A 19,662-nucleotide genomic window follows, 5' to 3' on the forward strand; every position below is an offset into this window, starting at 1 on the left:
GGACACCATTAAATTAGGCTTGAATAAAGACTGGGAGTAGATGGGTCATTACACAAACTAAAAACTATTTCCCCATGCTAATTTCCCCCCCCCCCCCCACTGTTACTCACACCTTCTTGTCAACTGTTTGAAATGGGCCACCCTGATTATCACTACAAAAGTTTTTTTTTCTCCTGCTGAGAATAGCCCACCTTAATTGATTTGTTAATTAGAGTTGGTATGGCAACCCCCATCTTTTCATGTTCTCTGTATATATATATCTTCCTAATGTATTTTCCACTCCTTGCATCTGACGAAGTGGGTTTTAGCCCACGAAAGCTTATGCCCAAATAAATTTGTTAGTCGCTAAAGTGCCCCAAGTACTCCTCGTTTTTTTTAATTTTCAAAGTACTCTAAAATCCACATGCATAATGAGATTATCTAGGATATTGGTATGCCCCAACAGGGGCAATGGTGCAAGTTTGGAATAATTTGGTTCAGATGTTCCTCAGATACTGTTCTCCCCCCATCCCCAGAAGATGATTTTAATATCCTAGTTGCTCTAAAACTGACATGCATAGTGAGATTACCTTGAACAATGGTATTCCACAACTGAATATGAGGTAGAGGGGAACTCCCATTGAGATGAATGGGTCATTTCACACCACCAGGAGCTATTGTGTTATACTGTTAATCTCTTTGGAGAATCCTAATTCATCTGAGCACACCCCACTGAGGTGAATGGGCCATGCCACACATCAACAGCACTCCTGTACTGCAGAGGGCTGTGCAGAACCCCTTCCTTTGCACTAGCTCCCTGAAGTAAATACAAAGTCTGGACTCTCTGCTATTCATCTTGCTACCTCCAATTGGTAGATGTGCTCGTCACAGCCCATCAGTTACCATCTTCCTTTCTTCCCATGGCCCTTCCAACCCTCCAGGGGGCATGGTGGGGCCAGGAGGCGGACAGAGCTGGTAGCTAAAGTGGCAGATCATTCCACTCCCATAGGTGCCCTCCAATCATGCCTCCTCACTAACACTTCTTTCTCAAGAAACATGGGAAATTACCTGCCCAAAAACATGGTTAATGCAGGTCTTGTTTACACTACAGCACCTTTGCCAGGATAGCTATGCTGGCTAGACTCTTAGTACCTTCTTCAACTCAAGAAGTGTGTTTCAGATTCCTGCTGGCACTGCCAGTCTGATGTGCCTTCTCTGGCTTGTCAGATTGAGTTTATATCTGCTGGTGAACCACAGTGCCACTCATCAGACTGCTTCCCAGACTGGTGAACCACCTGTGGGTCATTAATTTTATATCAGTGTAACTCCACTGATTTCATTGGAGTTGCTCCTGAGTTACACTGCTACAAGCGAGGAGCGAAGAGGTGTTAGTGTAGCTGGCGTTGCAAGGTATTTACATGCCTGTAAGCATGCGGATTCACCCCTGCGGCGCTTCCTGCTGGTGTCTTGGGAATTAGCTTGTTTCCAGCTAATTGGAGCGTGCTCTGCAGGCTGGTGTCCCACTACCACTAGGCCCCCACGTCCCTCCCTGGATTCCGGTGCCCTGTTATCTGGGGTGCTGCCCCCTAGCAGTAACCCCAGGGTCTCGGGGTCTCCCCACCCAGGGGAACCCACCCTATCCCCACCTTGCCTCAGTGTAAGGCTACTGCCAGTCACCAACTAGCCCCCGTTCCCTGGGGAAGACTGCAGTGTATGCCACTCATCACTGGCAAGGGGGATTTGGACCTGCTGCCTTCCTCTACCACCCAGTACCTGTTTGGCCTTATACTAGGCCGCAGCCTGGGGGGTTTCCAGGCCGGAGCTCCCCAGGTCCCTTGGCCTACCCCCAGCCCTGCTCCACTCCGGTTACCTTGTCTCTAGCTCCCTACAGCCAGGCTCGTCTCCCTCTACAGCTGGAGAGAGACTATTTGGGTTCCTGGCTTGCAGCCTCTTATAGGGGCCAGCTGGGCTCTGTTTGGGGCGTGGCCGCAGCTCTTCCTGCTTCCCCCAATCAGCCCAGTGGCTGCTTTCTCTTGCCACAGCCCTTTCCTAGGGCTCTTTTAAGCCCCTCAGGGCAGGAGCAGGTGTCCACCCCGCTACAGTGCCAGATATGCTAAACATTCGTATGCAGGGTTGGCGCTTCCACTAGGTGACCCTAGGTGGTCGCCTAGGGCGGCAGGATTTGGGCGGGGGGGCGGCATTTTGCCGTCCTCGGCAGAAATTTGGCGGCGGGGGGGTCCTTCCGCTCTGGGTCTTCGGCAGGAATTCGGCAGCGGGTCCTTCACTCTCGCCGGGACCCACCGCCGAAGTGCCCCAAAGATGCGGAGTGGAAGGACCCCCACCACTGAATGCTCAGAGGAGGAGCACTGCCGCCTAGGGCGGCAAAAACCCTGGCGTCGCTCCTGTTTGTATGGCTTTTCATTCTTCGGCCACCATTCCAGAGGGCGTGCTTCCATGCTGATGATGCTTGTTAAAAAAAAAAAAAAAAGCGTTAATTAAATTTGTGACTGAACTCTTTGGGGGAGAATTGTACGTCTCCTGTTCTGTTTTACCTGCATTCTGCCATACATTTCCTATTATAGCAGTCTCTAATGATGACCCAGCACATGTTGTTTGTTTTAAGAACACTTTCACTGCAGAGCTGAGAAAATGCAAAGAAGGTACCAATGTGAGATTTCTAAAAATAGCTACAGCACTTGACCCAAGGTTTAAGAATCTGAAGGGACGAAGCGTGGAGCATGCTTTCAGAAGTCTTAAAAGAGCAACATTCGGATGCAGAACCTACAGAACCCGAACCACCAAAAAAGAAAATCAACCTTCTGCTGGTGGCATCTGACTCAGATGATGAAAATGAACGTGTCAGTCTGCTCTGCTTTGGAGCGTTATCAAGCAGAACCCGTCATCAGCATGGACGCATGTCCTCTGGAATGGTGGTTGGAGCATGAAGGGACATATGAATCTTTAGCACATCTGGCATGTAAATATCTTGCGGCTACAACAGTGCCATGTGAACACCTGTTCTTGTTTACAATGTCACCTGAAAGTGAGAAGTGGGCAGCATTATCTCCTGCAAATGTAAACAAACTTGTTTGTCTGAGCAACTGGCTGAAGTAGAACTGAGTGGCCTTGCAAGCCCTAAAATTTTACATTGTTTCATTTTTAATGCTTTTTTTTAATACATAATTCTACATTTGTAAGTTCACCTTTCATGATAAAGAGATTGCACTACAGTACTTGTATTAGGTGAACTGAAAAATACTATTTCTTTTTTTTTTACAGTGCAAAAATAAATATAAAGTGAGCACTGTACACTTTGTATTCTGTGTTGTAATTGAAATCAATATATTTGAAAATGTAGAAAACATCCAAAAATATTTAAATAAATGTTATTCTATTATTAACAATGCGATTAATCGCAATTAATTTTTTTAATCGCTTGATAGCCCTAATAATTATGCAAACAAAACCTGCAGTGTAGACTCAGCTATGCTGACAGAAGAGTACATCTGTCAGTATAGCTAACATAGTTCGGCGGGAGGTAGTGTTCCTACAGCAGCAGAGCTCCCTTTTTTCTCCCAACATATACTGTGTCTTCACTAGGAGGCTCTGAGGGCATAACTATACTTGCATAGGCAATATTGTGTAGACATAGCCTGAAATAAGTGGGCTCAATTTCTAAGAGGCTGTGTTGCAGGTGATCAGTACCTTTGAAAATCAGACTGCTTATGTGGGTATCTGAATATAGATATGGATTTAAATGCCTGACTTTAGGTGTCCAAGTTATATTATGGTAACATTTGTAGTAATACATACCAGGATGGGAGTAAGTGAATCTCATGTGTCATGCCATAACTTGATCATTGGGTCAGGAAAGGAGCATAATTAGCCTGTAGAACTCACTGCAATAAGCTCATGGAGGCCAAGACCTTAACAGACTAAAAAGAGTTTGCACATTTGTATGGATGAGAACATCCACTGTTATACAGATTATAAACATTTTAAAGGACATAAACCCTCACATTTCATAGTAAAATAAATATTTTAAAAATGTATTTCTCATTATTAGCACTGCATTTGCTATCTAACATGGCAAAGAATAAAAAGTTCTGTGGTATGAAACCCCAACTCCTAATATACAACTAATTCAGGATCTGTTTCAAGGAACGTGCTTAATGGCCCTGTATTGCAGTGTGACAATAGACCTGGACAGGCCGGCATTGCAGGCAGTAAAAGTTTGAGGTTATACTTGATTAACATTCGTGGGCTGATTTCCAACATGCTTCCTAGAGAGAAAATTGACCTCACCTCATGAGCTATAATTATCTATTTAGCTTGTGCCTCCTTTCCAAACTTGCAGCATTTGATCTCCAAGGCAACTGCTTGAAAACAATCAGCCTTAAAACTAGTCTGCATAAAGGAGAAAATGGATTTTCTTTAGATGTTCTTTCAGGTTATGTAGCCATTTATGGTGTATCTTGAGGTCCAAGGTCATAATTTCCATGTGACTAAGACCTGTATGAACAGAACACAAAGAGAGCCTGCTCGTTAGCATTTGGCTCTAGTTCTATACAAGCTTCCAATAGGTACACAGCATTGCTCTGTGCAGGGGCATCAAATTTTATCTCTTTTCTACAAAACCCAAGTGCTGGAAAAGATTCTATATCAAGCTATATAATATTTGTTGTCTGATGGCTTCTTCTTCTTTATTGTAATGTTTTGCTTTAAGTGAAATTAAATTAGGAAAATGTGTTCCCAGATGGCTATAGTGAAGGAACTGACTAATTTCCTTACCTAATTTGGGGGGTTACTATACCAGGAGATGAGGGAGGTTGTGTGGTCTCTGGAAGGCTGGGAATTCTATCATACCAAATTGTTTGCTTCTCCCCCCTAGTACTTTTGTCCTCACTCCAATATCACCCCCTTACATGTGGAGCTTCCGCCTCAAATCAGTTTATGCCCCTGCTGCACTGTCTCCCTTCAGATTCCCTTTAAGGCTCACTCACACCACAACCACGAGAGGACGGATGATCCAGTGGTTAGGATATTAGCTTAGGTCCTCCACTGACTTCCTGTCTGACGTTGGGCAAAACTCTTAAAGTAAAATTTTCAAAAGTTCTTGATTAAGAATTTGTCTCATTGAAAGTCAATGGAATTTAGACACCTAAGGCACTGGGGTGCTTCTGAAAATATTACCCTTAAACTGTCTCTCAATTTCCTATCTGTAAAATGGGGATAATAGCACTGCCCTGCCTCATAGGTGTGATGCAATGATAAATACACTAATTAAAGAATATGAGTCACTCACATGATGGGAATGGGTGCCATATAAGTACCTTGGACAGCTGGCCATGGTAAACTGCCTCTTAGGCTACATCTACACTACGGGGGGGGGTCGATTTAAGATACGCAAATTCAGCTACGTGAATAGCGTAGCTGAATTCGACGTATCGCAGCCGACTTACCCCGCTGTAGGGACGGTGGCAAAATCGACCTCTGCGGCTTCCCATCGACGGTGCTTACTCCCACCTCCGCTGGTGGAGTAGGAGCGTCGATTCAGGGATCGATTGACGCATCCCAACGGGATGCGATAAATCGATCCCCGAGAGGTCGATTTCTACCCGCCGATTCAGGTGGGTAGTGTAGACCCAGCCTTAGGGTGTCACCCACACACAATTCTCTGTTACTTGCACACTCTAGAGGTGGGGCACCCACCTTTACCCAGTTCTCAGCTCAAGGCATAACCCTTTTAATTTAGGCACCCACCCTTATCCCGTTCCTACGGCTCAGGGCATAACCTTTAGGGCACCCACCTTTACCCTTCTATGGGCTCAGGGCGTAACTTTACACTTTGCGGGTTTGCAGGGTCTTTTACCAGTGAAAGAGCCTTACACAATAATATCCTACTTTACCTCTATTTATTAACAATCACCAAAACAGAATGCACACGCTAAGCATACAATGCTCATCTCTCCCAATAAGGCAGATTAACTTTTCTTGATGGCCAGTCAGGATCAGGTCATCTGGGTGACCTCAGCTACTGCATGGTGTGGTTGGCAGGGTGTTGAGGTCTGGCAGCTCTGATCTTGGGGCTGTGTCCTGGAGTTGGGTTCAAAGAACTTCCTTTTGGACCCCAGTTTATATAGCGAAATTTGAGTCTTGCTTAGCTGTACCTTAACCAATCATTTTAATAAAATATTACTAAACAATTTTCTAACCAATTCTAACATTGTAAAACAATTCTTTAACCAATCATACCCCACCACATTAATTGATTTACACCAAGCAAAATTAGAGGATTGGGCCAAAAGAAATCTGATGAGGTTCAACAGGGACAAGTGCAGAGTTCTGCACTTAGGACGGAAGAATCCCATTCACTGTTACAGACTAGGGACCGAGTGGCTAGGCAGCAGTTCTGCAGAAAAGGGGTTACAGTGGACGAGAAGCTGGATATGAGTCAACAGTGTGCCCTTGTTGCCAAGAAGGCTAACAGCATTTTGGGCTGTATAAGTAGGGGCATTGCTAGCAGATCGAGAGACTTGATAGTTCCCCTCTATTCGACATTGGTGAGGCCCAACCTGGAGTACTGTGTCTAGTTTTGGGCCCCACACTACAAGAAGGATGTGGAAAAATTGGAAAGAGTCCAGCGGAGGGCAACAAAAATGATTAGGGGGATGGAGCACATGACTTTTGAGGAGAGGCTGAGGGAACTGGGATTGTTTAGTCTGCAGAAGAGAAGAATAAGGGGGGATTTGATAGCTGCTTTCAACTACCTGAAAGGGGGTTCCAAAGAGGATGGATCTAGACTGTTCTCAGTGGTAGCAGATGACAGAACAAGGAGTAATGGTCTCACGTTGCAGTGGGGGAGGTTTAGGTTGGATATTAGGAAAAACTTTTTCACTAGGAGAGTGGAGAAGCACTGGAATGGGTTATCTAGGGGGTGGTGGAATCTCCTCCCTTAGAGGTTTTTAAGGTCAGACTTGACAAAGCCCTGGCTGGGATGATTTAGTTGGGAATTGGTCCTGCTTTGAGCAGGGGGTTGGACTAGATGACCTCCTGAGGTCCCTTCCAACCCTGATATTCTATGATTCTATGAAAATTAGTATGCAACAAACAGAAACAATCAAATAACCAGACAGAGACCATACAGTTAAACAATAAAGAAGTAGGGACCATAAAGGCAAAACATAGATGTATAGATTTTACAATCACAACTGTTGATAAGTGATTTCTTGCCAGACAGGATGCTATCAAACAAAGTTTTCTTTAACATTCTTAAGCTCTGTTTCTATCTGGTGATAGTGGGTACTATTAAGACAGGATCACCTTCTTAACAGCTTGATATTACATTATTTTAATGTAATTTAGATGGAATGTGAGGATGTGACTTCCTGTTTCTTAGCTCATGACTGCACCTTTCCTAATATGACTGCAGACAAAGGCCTCAGACCTTACAATATGGCTACAGGAAAAGGCCTTATCCATACAAGGGCATGAGCTGGCCTCTTTAAGGGAGTTTGGGCACAGTTCCACCCATGCCTAGGGCCAGATGAACGCAGGAGTTTTAGGGGGCTGCACCCCAGGATGGCAGCCCATGGACCAGATCCAGTCTCCAGGGTCCTTCCCTTTGATCATCCGCCTGGCATGAGCTGTTTCTTCATGCCTTCTGGGAAGCAGCTGCTCGGGAAGCATAAAGGTATTGCCCACTCCTAGGACCCTAGCATATTCACACAGGATGGGAGGGGGGAGGAGTGGAGGAACTATCCATCCTCACAGGAAGGAGGGAGGGAGCAAACAGAACTCTACAGCTCCAGTCCCTCTTCCCCCTCTGCGAGCAAGGCTGGCACCTCCATCCTCCTTACCTCCCTCCTTGTAACACCTGGCCTGAGGCTGGGGAGAGAGGTGAAGAACCCATAGGGCTGTTCCCCTTGCATGGAAGGGGGGGACCCTGCTGCAGCCCTACCTAGCTCCCAGCCTTGGAGAGGGGTATGAAGAACATCACTAGGACCAGAGGTGAGGCTGGATGTGGGGGGCACAGTTGATGTGGGGAGTTGGGCAGATGGGGGTGGGCCGATTGGGGGGACTAGATGGCAGAACCAATGGGGGGAACTGAGACCTGATTGTTTTCGGGGGGGAGGGTCGCAGATCATCAAAGAGGTACTAATGCAGAGGATTGGAGAGGGCCCAAAGCGTTACCGTAGAGAGAGGGTTTCATTCTATGGAGGTGTTTATAATATGTGTGTCATCATAGATTACTGAAAAGCACTTTCAATGGGGCTAGAGAGACAAGGTAGGTGGGGTAATATCTTTTATTGGACCAACTTCTGTTGGTGAAAGAGACAAGTTTTTGAGCTACACAGAGCTTTTCTTCAGGTCTGGGAAAGGTACTCTAAGCATCACAGTTAAATTCAAGGTGGAACAGATAGTTTAGCATAAGTAAGGGACCATTCAAAATATATTGGCTTGGTAACACCTCTGCAGTTACAGTACAAAAAGAGGGGTTAGTGGGTTACAGATTGTTGTAATAAGCCATAAATCCAGTGTCTCTGTTCAGTCCATGATTTTTAGTGTCTAACAGAGTTATGAAGTTAAGCTCCAAGGCTCATCTTTTGAAAATGTTGTGCAGGTTTCCCTTAAGAACAAGGACTGATAGGTCAGACATAGTGTGGTGAAGGTGGTTTTGAGTGTGTTAAGGTGTATATTCTGGACTTTCTCCTTGGAGCATATTCTATGATATCTGAGTGCCTGGCTGTAGATAACAGATTTCTTGGTGTGTTTGGGGTGGTTACTGGGTCTATGAAGGTAGATGTGGTGAGCTGTGGGCTTCTTGTATAGGGTTGTCTGTAGAGTTTTATTGTTGAAGTTGATGCTAGTGTGGGAGTGTTCCACAGAGAGTTTAATGGAATCTTTGAGTTGTCTCCTTCTTATTCTTCTATCTGTAGAATTTGTTCTGTTGCTATTTCATTCTAAGGAACAAACAGAAGATGTTGATGGGGTTTCTACTGAACAGTCCACTGTCTACGTCAATCACATATGATCTGGGTGCTGAAGTCTTTTTCTTTATGACAGCTAGAGTTCTTCATCCTTTATCTCCATCCAGTTTGACACAAATATGGTCATGAGCTTAAAGACCCGGTAGTTCTCTGACTGATGTCTGTGTGTGTTCATAAGCTCCTTTTGATTTTTTTTTTATCCAGTTTGGCTACTCTCTTCATGTCTACCACTTTGGAAATAGATTCTTTGCCAATGTCAGAAAAGTAGTTCTGAGTTGTCTTCCCATCAGGAATTGTGCTGGACTGTATCAGTGTTAATCTATAGCTCAAAAGAGCAAGGAGTGGATTTTCCTGCTGCAGGATTTTGCTGTCTGTCTGTAGAGATCTCTCAGCTTCTTCATTCACTTGTGGGTATGTTTCAGCCACGGGGGGTTGGGGCTGCAACTGCAAGGTGTGGGGAGTCAGGGCTCTGGGTGAAGCTGGGGGGGCTTTAGACCTGGGAGAGTGCTGGGGCTTCAGCCCCTCAGCTCCGTTCCTGACATCACCACCTTTACCTGTTCCAGCTAAATCCCAAACACCAGCTGGGGTGAAACAGGATTGGAATTTAATAACAACAACAATTCCAGCCCATCTCAATGAATGTCTCATTTTCCCAACAGGACACTTATTGACATCTACTTGTCAAACAAGGATTTTTTTCCTACTAAAAACCCTCTGCAGCTAAAGGTAAGGGGAACAAGGGATGTTAATATTAAAGCCTTGCTTTATACTTTAAATTTAAATTGTGTTAACTGTTTTTCTCCCTCTTTTCTTCATTGTTAATAAAAGGGTACAAAGATTTTTAATGTTATGTTTGCTGTGGTGCTAAAAAGGCTGTGGTCTCTGTATATCAGACCCTGAACCTTTTTTAACATTGTTTAATATTGGACAGTGACTGGATTATGTTAGCACCCTTGGCCTATATATGCCCTCTAAATTAATACAACAGTTCCCATAGCCAAGAAGTGTTGGACTTTAAAGGTTAATTCAGTGGTTTTGTCACTGTAGAAAGATCTTGTAGCTATCAACCAAGGTAATTTACCATCCCCAGTACATGTCTTAGGGTATGTCTACACTACGAAATTAGTTCGAATTTATAGAAGCCGGTTTTATTGAAATCGGTTGTATACAGCCGATTGTGTATGTCCACACAATAAAATGCTCTAGGTGCTCTAGTCGGCAGACCGCGTCCACAGTACGAGGCTAGCGTCGACTTCCGGAGCATTGCACTATGGGTAGCTATCCCATAGCTATCCCACAGTTCCCGCAGTCTCTGCCGCCCCTTGGAATTCTGGGTTGAGATCCCAATGCCCGGATGATGCAAAACAGTGTCGCGGGCGGTTCTGGGTACATGTCGTCAGGCCCCTCCCTCCCCCGTCACAGCAACGGCAGACAATAGATTCGCGCCTTTTTATCTGGGTTACCTGGGTTACCTGTGCAGACAACATGGAGCCCGCTCAGCACAGCTGAGCTCACCATCACCATATGTCCTCTGGGTGCCGGCAGACGTGGGACTGCATTGCTACACAGCAGCAGCTGCTAACTGCCTTTTGGCGGTAGACGGTGCAGTAGACTGGTAGCCTTCATCGGCGATCTGGGTGCTGGCAGCCGTGGGGCTTGCCTTTTGGCAGTAAATGGTGTATTATGACTGTTAGCCGGCCTATTACAAGTCAGGTCATCGCACGTTAGCAGAGTCTTCCCTGAGCAGCAGCTCGTGCAATAGGCCTGAAGACCATCGTCATACACCGCCCCGTATTTGCTGCCAAGCACCCAGAAAGATGCCGAGGGCTATCAGTCACGCTGCACCGTCGTCTTAAGATGTAAAAAATAGATTTTCTCTGTATTCATTTGCTTCCCCCTCCCTCCGTCAACAGGGTTTTCAGTTTAATCTTTGGGGGGGACCAGTCTGTGACAATTGTTTGTGTCTCTCCCTGATGCACAGCCACCGTTCTTTATTTTAATTCCCTGTGCCTGTACGCCATGTCGTCACTCGGCCCCCCTCCCTCCTTCCCCTAGGCCGTCAGATACTACGTTTGCGCCACAGCTCGAGCCGAGAAGCGGTTCGCGCCTTTTCTTTGAATTCTGGGTTGAGATCCCAATGCCCGGATGATGCAAAACAGTGTCGCGGGCGGTTCTGGGTACATGTCGTCAGGCCCCTCCCCCCTCGTCACAGCAACGGCAGACAATAGATTCGCGCCTTTTTACCTGGGTTACCTGTGCAGATAACATACCATGGCAAGCATGGAGCCCGCTCAGCTCAGCTGAGCTCACCGTCACCATATGTCCTCTGGGTGCCGGCAGACGTGGGACTGCATTGCTACACAGCAGCAGCTGCTAACTGCCTTTTGGCGGTAGACGGTGTAGCATGAGTGATAGCCGTGGGGCTGGCAGCCGTAGTGCTGCATTGCACCAGCCCCTTGCAGGCGATGGTATATTATGACTGGTACCCATCGTCGTCGTACTGGTATGGCTGTCAATCATGGCCACCTGGGCAGACATGCTACTGTTTCGATGATGACGGTTACCAGTCATAATATACTATTTTCTGCCAATTGCCCAATATTGTCTGCTAAGCACCCAGAAGAGGCCGAGGGCGATGCTGGGTGCTGGCGGACGTGGGGCTGGCAGACGTGGGGCTGCATTGCTACACAGCAGCAGCCCCTTGCCTTTTGGCAGATGATGGCATATTATGATTGGTACCCGTCATCGTCATACTGGTATGGCTGTCACTCATGCTGCAGCGTCGGCTGCCACCTTAAGATGTAAAAAATAGATTTGTTCTGTGTTCATTTGCTTCCCCTTCCTCCGTGAAATCAACGGCCTGCTAAGCCCAGGGTTTCCAGTTTAATCTTTGGGGGGACCATTCTGTGTGACAGTTGTTTGTGTTTCTCCCTGTTCCTGTACCTGTACGCCATGTCGTCACTCGGCCCTCCCTCCCTCCCGCCCTCCTTCTCCTGGTCCATCAGATACTACTTTCGCGCCTTTTTTCTGACCAGGCGCCATAGCTAGCACTGGGATCATGGAGCCCGCTCAGATCACCGCGGCAATTATGAGCACTATGAACACCACGCGCATTGTCCTGGAGTACATGCAGAGCCAGAACATGCCAAGGCGAAACCCGGACCAGGCGAGGAGGCGATTGCAGCGCGGCGACGAGAGTGATGAGGAAATTGACATGGCCATAGACCTCTCACAAGGCACAGGCCCCAGCAATGTGGAAATCATGGTGTTACTGGGGCAGGTTGATACCGTGGAACGCCGATTCTGGGCCCGGGAAACAAGCACAGACTGGTGGGACCGCATCGTGCTGCAGGTATGGGACGATTCCCAGTGGCTGCGAAACTTTCGCATGCGTAAGGGCACTTTCATGGAACTTTGTGACTTGCTTTCCCCTGCCCTGAAACGCCAGGATACCAAGATGAGAGCAGCCCTCACAGTTGAGAAGCGAGTGGCGATAGCCCTGTGGAAGCTTGCAACGCCAGACAGCTACCGGTCAGTCGGGAATCAATTTGGAGTGGGCAAATCTACTGTGGGGGCTGCTGTGATCCAATTTGCCAGGGCAATGAAAGACCTGGTGATAGCAAGGGTAGTGACTCTGGGCAACGTGCAGTCAATAGTGGATGGTTTTGCTGAAATGGGATTCCCAAACTGTGGCGGGGCCATAGACGGAACCCATATCCCTATCTTGTCACCGGAGCACCAAGCCACCGACTACATAAACCGCAAGGGGTACTTTTCAATGCTGCTGCAAGCCCTGGTGGATCACAAGGGACGTTTCACCAACATCAACGTGGGATGGCCGGGAAAGGTACATGATGCTCGCGTCTTCAGGAACTCTGCTCTGTTTCGAAAGCTGGAGGAAGGGACTTTCTTCCCGGACCAGAAAGTGACCATTGGGGATGTTGAAATGCCTATCGTGATCCTTGGGGACCCAGCCTACCCCTTAATGCCATGGCTCATGAAGCCATACACAGGCAGCCTGGACAGGAGTCAGGACCTGTTCAACTACAGGCTGAGCAAGTGCCGAATGGTGGTGGAATGTGCATTTGGACGTTTAAAAGTGCGCTGGCGCAGCTTACTGACTCGCTCAGACCTCAGCGAAAAGAATATCCCCATTGTTATTGCTGCTTGCTGTGCGCTCCACAATATCTGTGAGAGTAAGGGGGAGACATTTATGGCGGGGTGGGAGGTTGAGGCAACTCGCCTGGCCGCTGATTACGCGCAGCCAGACACCAGGGCGGTTAGAGGAGCACAGCAGGGCGCGGTGCGCATCAGAGAAGCTTTGAAAACGAGTTTTGTGACTGGCCAGGCTACTGTGTGAAACTTCTGTTTGTTTCTCCTTGATGAACCCTCCAACCCCCCCCCCCCGACCCGGTTCACTCTACTTCCCTGTAAACCAACCACCCCACCCCACCCTCCCCTCCCCTCCCGCTTGCAGAGGCAATAAAGTCATTGTTTTTTCACATTTATGCATTCTTTATTAGTTCCTTACAGAGGTAGGGGGATAATTGCCAAGGTAGCAGGGATGGGTGGGGGAGGAGGGATGGAAAAGGACACACTGCATTTTAAAACTTTAACTCTTATTGAAGCCCAGCCTTCTGATGCTTGGGCGATCATCTGGGGTGGAGTGACTGGGTGGACGGAGGCCCCCCCACCGTGTTCTTGGGCGTCTGGGTGACGAGGCTATGGAACTTGGGGAGGAGGGCTGTTGGTTACACAGGGGCTGTAGCGGCGGTCTCTGCTCCTGCTGCCTTTCCTGCAACTCAACCATACGCTCGAGCATATCACTTTGATGCTCCAGCAGACGGAGCATTGCCTCTTGCCGTCTGTCTGCAAGCTGACGCCACCTATCGTCTTCAGCCCGCCACCTCTCCTCTCGTTCATGTTGGACTTTTCTCATCTCCGACATTGACTGCCTCCACGCATTCTGCTGTGCTCTATCAGCGTGGGAGGACATCTGCAGCTCCGTGAACATCTCGTCCCTCGTCTTACGTTTTCTCTTTCTAATGTTCACGAGCCTCTGCGAAGGAGAAACATTTGCAGCTGGTGGAGGAGAAGGGAGAGGTGGTTAAAAAAGACACATTTTAGGGAACAATGGGTACACTCTTTCATTACAAGGTCGCATATTTCGGCTTGCAGGCAGCCATCGTAGGCCACAGTGTTTTGGCTTATTTAACCTTCTTAACATGCGGGAAAGGTTGCAAACAGCAGCGCATTTCCCATCTCAAGGATGAATTGGGTTGTCCATTTAAAATGGGGTTTCAATGTAAAAGGAGGGGGCTGCGGTTTCCCGGTTAACATGCGGCACAAACACAAGTAAACCCCCCCCCCCACACACACACACACGATTCTCTGGGATGATCACTTCACCCCTCCCCCCCACCGCGTGGTTAACAGCGGGAAACATTTCTGGTCCGAATAGCAGGAACGGGCGCCTCTGAATGTCCCCCTTAATAAAATCACCCCATTTCAACCAGGAGAGCTTTCTGGAGATGTCCCTGGAGGATTTCCGCTCCATCCCCATACACGTTAACAGACTTGCTTGCTTTTTTTTTGTAATGTTTACAAATATTTACAAAGTTACACTCACCAGAGGTCTCCTGTGTGCCCTGAGGGTCTTGGGTGAGTTCGGGGGTTACTGGTTCCAGGTCCAGTGTCACAAACATATCCTGGCTGTTGGGGAAACCGGTTTCTCCGCTTCCTTGCTGCTGTGAGCTACCTACAGTACCTCCATCGTCATCTTCCTCGTTCCCCGAACCGTCTTCCCTGTGTGTTTCTCCAGTGAGAGAGTCATAGCACACGGTTGGGGTAGTGGTGGCTGCACCCCCTAGGATCGCATGCAGCTCCGCGTAGTAGCGGCAAGTTTGCGGCTCTGCCCCGGACCTTCCGTTTGCTTCTCTGGCTTTGTGGTAGGCTTGCCTTAGCTCCTTAATTTTCACGCGGCACTGCTGTGTGTCCCTGTTATGGCCTCGGTCCTTCATGGCCTTGGAGATCTTTTCTAATACTTTTCCATTTCTTTTACTGCTACGGAGTTCAGCTATCACTGCTTCATCTCCCCATATGGCGAGCAGATCTCGTACCTCCCGTTCGGTCCATGCTGGAGCTCTTTTGCGATCCTGGGAGGACTCCATGACGGTTACCTGTGCTGATGAGCTCTGCGTGGTCACCTGTGCTCTCCACGCTGGGCAAACAGGAAATGAAATTCAAACCTTCGCGGGTCTTTTCCTGTCTACCTGGTCAGTGCATCTGAGTTGAGAGCGCTGTCCAGAGCGGTCACAATGAAGCACTGTGGGATAGCTCCCGGAGGCCAATAACATCGAATTCCGTCCACACTACCCCAATTCCGACCCGCAAAGGCCGGTTTTATCGCTAATCCCCTCGTCGGAGGTGGTGTAAAGAAACCGGTTTAAAGGGCCCTTTAAGTCGAAAGAAAGGGCCTCGTTGTGTGGACGTGTCCAGGCTTAATTCGGTTTAACGCTGCTAAAGTCGACCTAAACCCGTAGTGTAGACCAGGCCTTAGTTCTGGTGTATATGCTCGTGGATTTGTAACTCTTCCACCAGGTGGAGTCGACAGCAACAAGGGCTGGGTTCTGTATCTAGGGGTTCCTCTTAACAATACAAAACAGAACTGGCTTGAGACCCCACCCAGTAAACTGGGAAAGCTTAGCACCACCCCGGGCAGCTTTAAGAGTCAATATTTCCCCTCTCGCATGCACTGAGTCTGTGTAACAAAAGAAAACTTTTAATAAAAAAGAAAGGGCACCAAGCATTAGTTTGAGAAAATACCACAACCACATTCAAAAGCATTCAGCCATAAGCAAAAATCCAACCCCACAGTGCACTGGGCAGTGGCCTTTGCCTCAGTTTCCCACCTTAAGGGCATGTCTACACTACAAAGTTGTCGATTTTATGTAAGTCGACATTGAGCCTCCGATTTAAGCAAGTCGATGTTGCGTGTCTCCACTATGCTCATTGTGTCGATGGAGCGCATCCTCACTAGCAGGGCTTGCATCGAAGCACAGAACGCTGCACTGTGGGTAGCTATCCCATAGTACATTGAGCCGAGTGGAATTTTAGGTTGGGCTTGCAATTCCTTATGGACCAAAACGTTTGTGCGAGTGGTTATGGGAACATGGCATTAGCCTCCCATGATGCACTTACCTCCCTCCCTCCCTTCCTGAAAGAAATCAAGCCTTTTTCACCCCTTTTTTCCTAAGCCTGGGTTACCCGCATAAGGCTTCTGCTTCCACTTCCAACAAGTACCAAAAAAACAACACATATCTCTGTTTCATCAAACTTGCCCTTGGGCACAAAACTTCAATGGTAGTCTCAGATTCTCTTGTGTCAACAGATGGGTACAAGCGGCTTTCAGATGTTCCATACATCTTGAAAGTTACTCTGCCTTAACGTTGGTGAGGTCACTGTTAAGGTTTTGCACTAGAGTGCTAGTCACTGGAGGTCTAGCAGATCACTTGATATTGGCTGCTCTTTGGTTCAGCTCTTTCGATGTCTGTAGAAAGAGCTGGAAACAAGAAGGAATTAACAAAGTTGTCTTCACTGGAGACTGATGCTATGTGAAGGAAAATGTGAGCCACCCTTGGTGAATGAGTTCTTTGGCAGGACTGGAGCTGCCCTCCACTATCATGAGTTACTAGAGGGAGAGAAATGTCCAGTGGGGAAGGCAACCAACTGTCTGGGCAGTACGTTCAGGGGGATAGACAGCCAGACAACACGTGCTGGATAGTAGAAGAATCAAACAGTTGGGCAATATACACAAAGGAGCGGGGAGTCAGGTCTCTGGGATGCCTGGGCAAGGGAACAGGGAGAAAGTAACCAGGGGGCTGGGCAGCAGGGCAGGCAAAGGAGAAGAACTGAACCCGCAGGTGGATGGATGAAATTAAGAACAAAGGTCAGTGTAGTGTGGTTTTGGTTTCTTGTTTTTTCCTCCCAACCGTCGATGTATTCTTTTGCCATGGCCAGCACACTGGTATGTGAGCTGCCCAGATTATTAAGGGTAACATGAGAATCTCTCCTTTCCTTTCTGCAGGGACTCTGTTTTTTGAATATGGGGTCTTGGTGAGTTATGGAGGAAACAGTGAGTGAAGTGAGTTTTATATTTAATGCTGAAGATGCTGGTGTCTGTAAGAACCGTGGCCTGCAAGGACAAAATGTACCTAATTAAAGTCAGTTAAAAATGAAGTTTCCTGACATGATTTGTTCCATGTAAACAGTTTCTGTAGCTGTCACAAGGATGTTGGGTGCTCACTAATGGGCCTGTGAATGAGGATGGGGGAGTGGAAGTGTCCACCTCATTGCTTTACCAAGATGCAGTCCCCATGATAAAACCGCGTAAGACCCCCTGTGCAATCCTCCCCTGCTTTATGTATTCTTAGCTCTCTGATTTCCCCCTCTTGTCCCTTTTCTCCCACTTCCTCTCCTCTCACTTCTTGTCTGTCTTCTCCTCTCTTCTTATAAAGTAGCCTCTCTCGTGTCTGTTCTGTTCACAAGTCTTAGACCCCCCCTTCTTGTCCCCTCTGTCTCCTTTCACACCCTCCCCCCACCTCAGTTTCCTCCTCAGCCTCTCACAGTTTCTCTGGTTCAGTCTGCACCCAAGCCTGGCAGCCTCTGAATGGAGAGCAGTGTTTGCGGATGAATGCTCTGGGCTGTGACAGACAGGCAGTCCCTCTTACTGAAAGCCCTGTCTCTACACTGCTCCAAAGATACAGAACATACAAACACAGTTCTCCACTCCAGACCGAGCTTGGGACAGGAAGAAAGGCTACTCTTTTCCAATCCTCTTTCATGTTTTTCTTCTCTGCTCTTTAAATGAAGCTTGCAGAAGCTCTGTACCAGACTGAAGGGGCTGCAGGTTTGGACTGGCTCTGGAGGAGAGGTACAAAGGGGATTAGTGTTTAAAGTCATGAATGGATTGGAGAAAAGTGAAAATGTTTCTTGCTCTGTTTCCTAGTTACCAGTTTGGATTTTTGTGAAAGTAACTTGCGTTTAGATACAATGCCTCTCTGATTAGAGAAAATGTCTTTGTGACAGGGTCCCTGTAAAACAGACACAATCCTAGTCAGAGCAGCATTTTCTGTGAGAATGACCGTAGAAGTAGAATGTATGTCTGTGTGGGTGGAGTTGAAAGGCAGATGTAGAGGAGCAGCTAGAGTGTAGTGAATCTTGTTTGAAGGGCTTTGCTGGGCTCAGGCTATATGGACATAAGCGACTCTTCAGCACTAACAAAACTCCAGGAAACTTGACGCAGAGATTGTTACCTGCCCTCCTCTCCTAACACTCATACTTTGTAAGGGCCACTGAGAGACTGTCAGATGCTAAATCAAGTAGCAGGCACTAAACTGTTTTTCCCTTCACATCCCTATGGCTGTTGAGAGAGGAGGCACAGGCAGAGTAGTGTACAGGGAGGAGAATAGATATTTGGTGACATTTCAAGAAATGGGACTTCTACCAGCTATAGTCCTTTGAAATGTCAGAAATATGTGTAAGAGGCCTCACAAACCTATAGAAGGGCACCAGGTTCTGCCAGAATATCTTTCACCACCTTTCCTCAAGATACCTTGTGGCTGCTTTTCAAAAACTCCAGCAGAAACATTTATTATATAATGGCATTTCTTTGCTGCACATGCTATAGTTAAGGTTATTTTGGGACTTTCCTTAATTCCCCCCCCCCCCTTCTAACTTGTTCACAATTTTCTGACAGTAGCTCCTGTTGGTCTGGAATTCCTCAGGATTGGTGTCAACGGAAAAGTGACTTCTTTTTAATTGAAAGCTTCAGCAAAATTACTTTGTCCATTTCTGAGATGTGTGGGTAAAAAATCTGATGCACACACAGTGCAGGATAGTCTGTGTACAATTAATAAATTTTAAGGCCAGAAGGGAACATTATGATAATCTAGTCTGACCTCCTGCATAACATGGACCATAGAACCTCACCCAATAATTTCTGCACTAAGCCCATGCAACTGAATTCAATCAACTGAACCCAATGAGTCCTTTGTGGGGTGTATCCCTGCCTCCCTGTTCTCCCTCCTCTCTATAGGGCAGAGCTTCCCTGTCCATGGGTATATTTTTATGTAGGGCATGCAAGTCCCTGTATTTAACTGGCCAATGCAAGATCATGCATACAGGAACAAAGAATGTAGGCTGTACTTAAAGGAAGGGGGAGTGTATCCTGGAAAGCAGTGCTTTGTAAAGGACTTGGGGTCATGATAATCAACTGAACATTAGCTCCCAGTGCAATGCTGTGGTTGAAAAGTGTAATGCAACATCTGATATATATACGACACACACATAAATATAAAAATCAGGACTAGAGAAGTGATATTACCTCTGTATACAGCATTGGTGAACCTACTACTGGAATAGTGTGTCCAGTTCTAGTGACCGCACTAAAAAAAAAGTTGAAAAATTGGAAAGAGTTCAGAGTGGAGTCAGAAGAATAATTTGAGGATTAGAGAACATGATACATAGTGAGAAACACTTTAAGGAACTTGTTCTGGTTAAGTATCAGAGGGGTAGCCGTGTTAGTCTGAATCTGTAAAAAGCAACAGAAGGTCCTGTGGCACCTTTGAGACTAACAGAAGTACTGGGAGCATAAGCTTTCGTGGGTAAGAACCTCACTTCTTCAGATGCAAGT

The sequence above is a fragment of the Trachemys scripta genome, chromosome 7 (assembly GCF_013100865.1).
Source record: "Trachemys scripta elegans isolate TJP31775 chromosome 7, CAS_Tse_1.0, whole genome shotgun sequence".
In the NCBI taxonomy this organism is placed as follows: Eukaryota; Metazoa; Chordata; order Testudines; family Emydidae; genus Trachemys; species Trachemys scripta.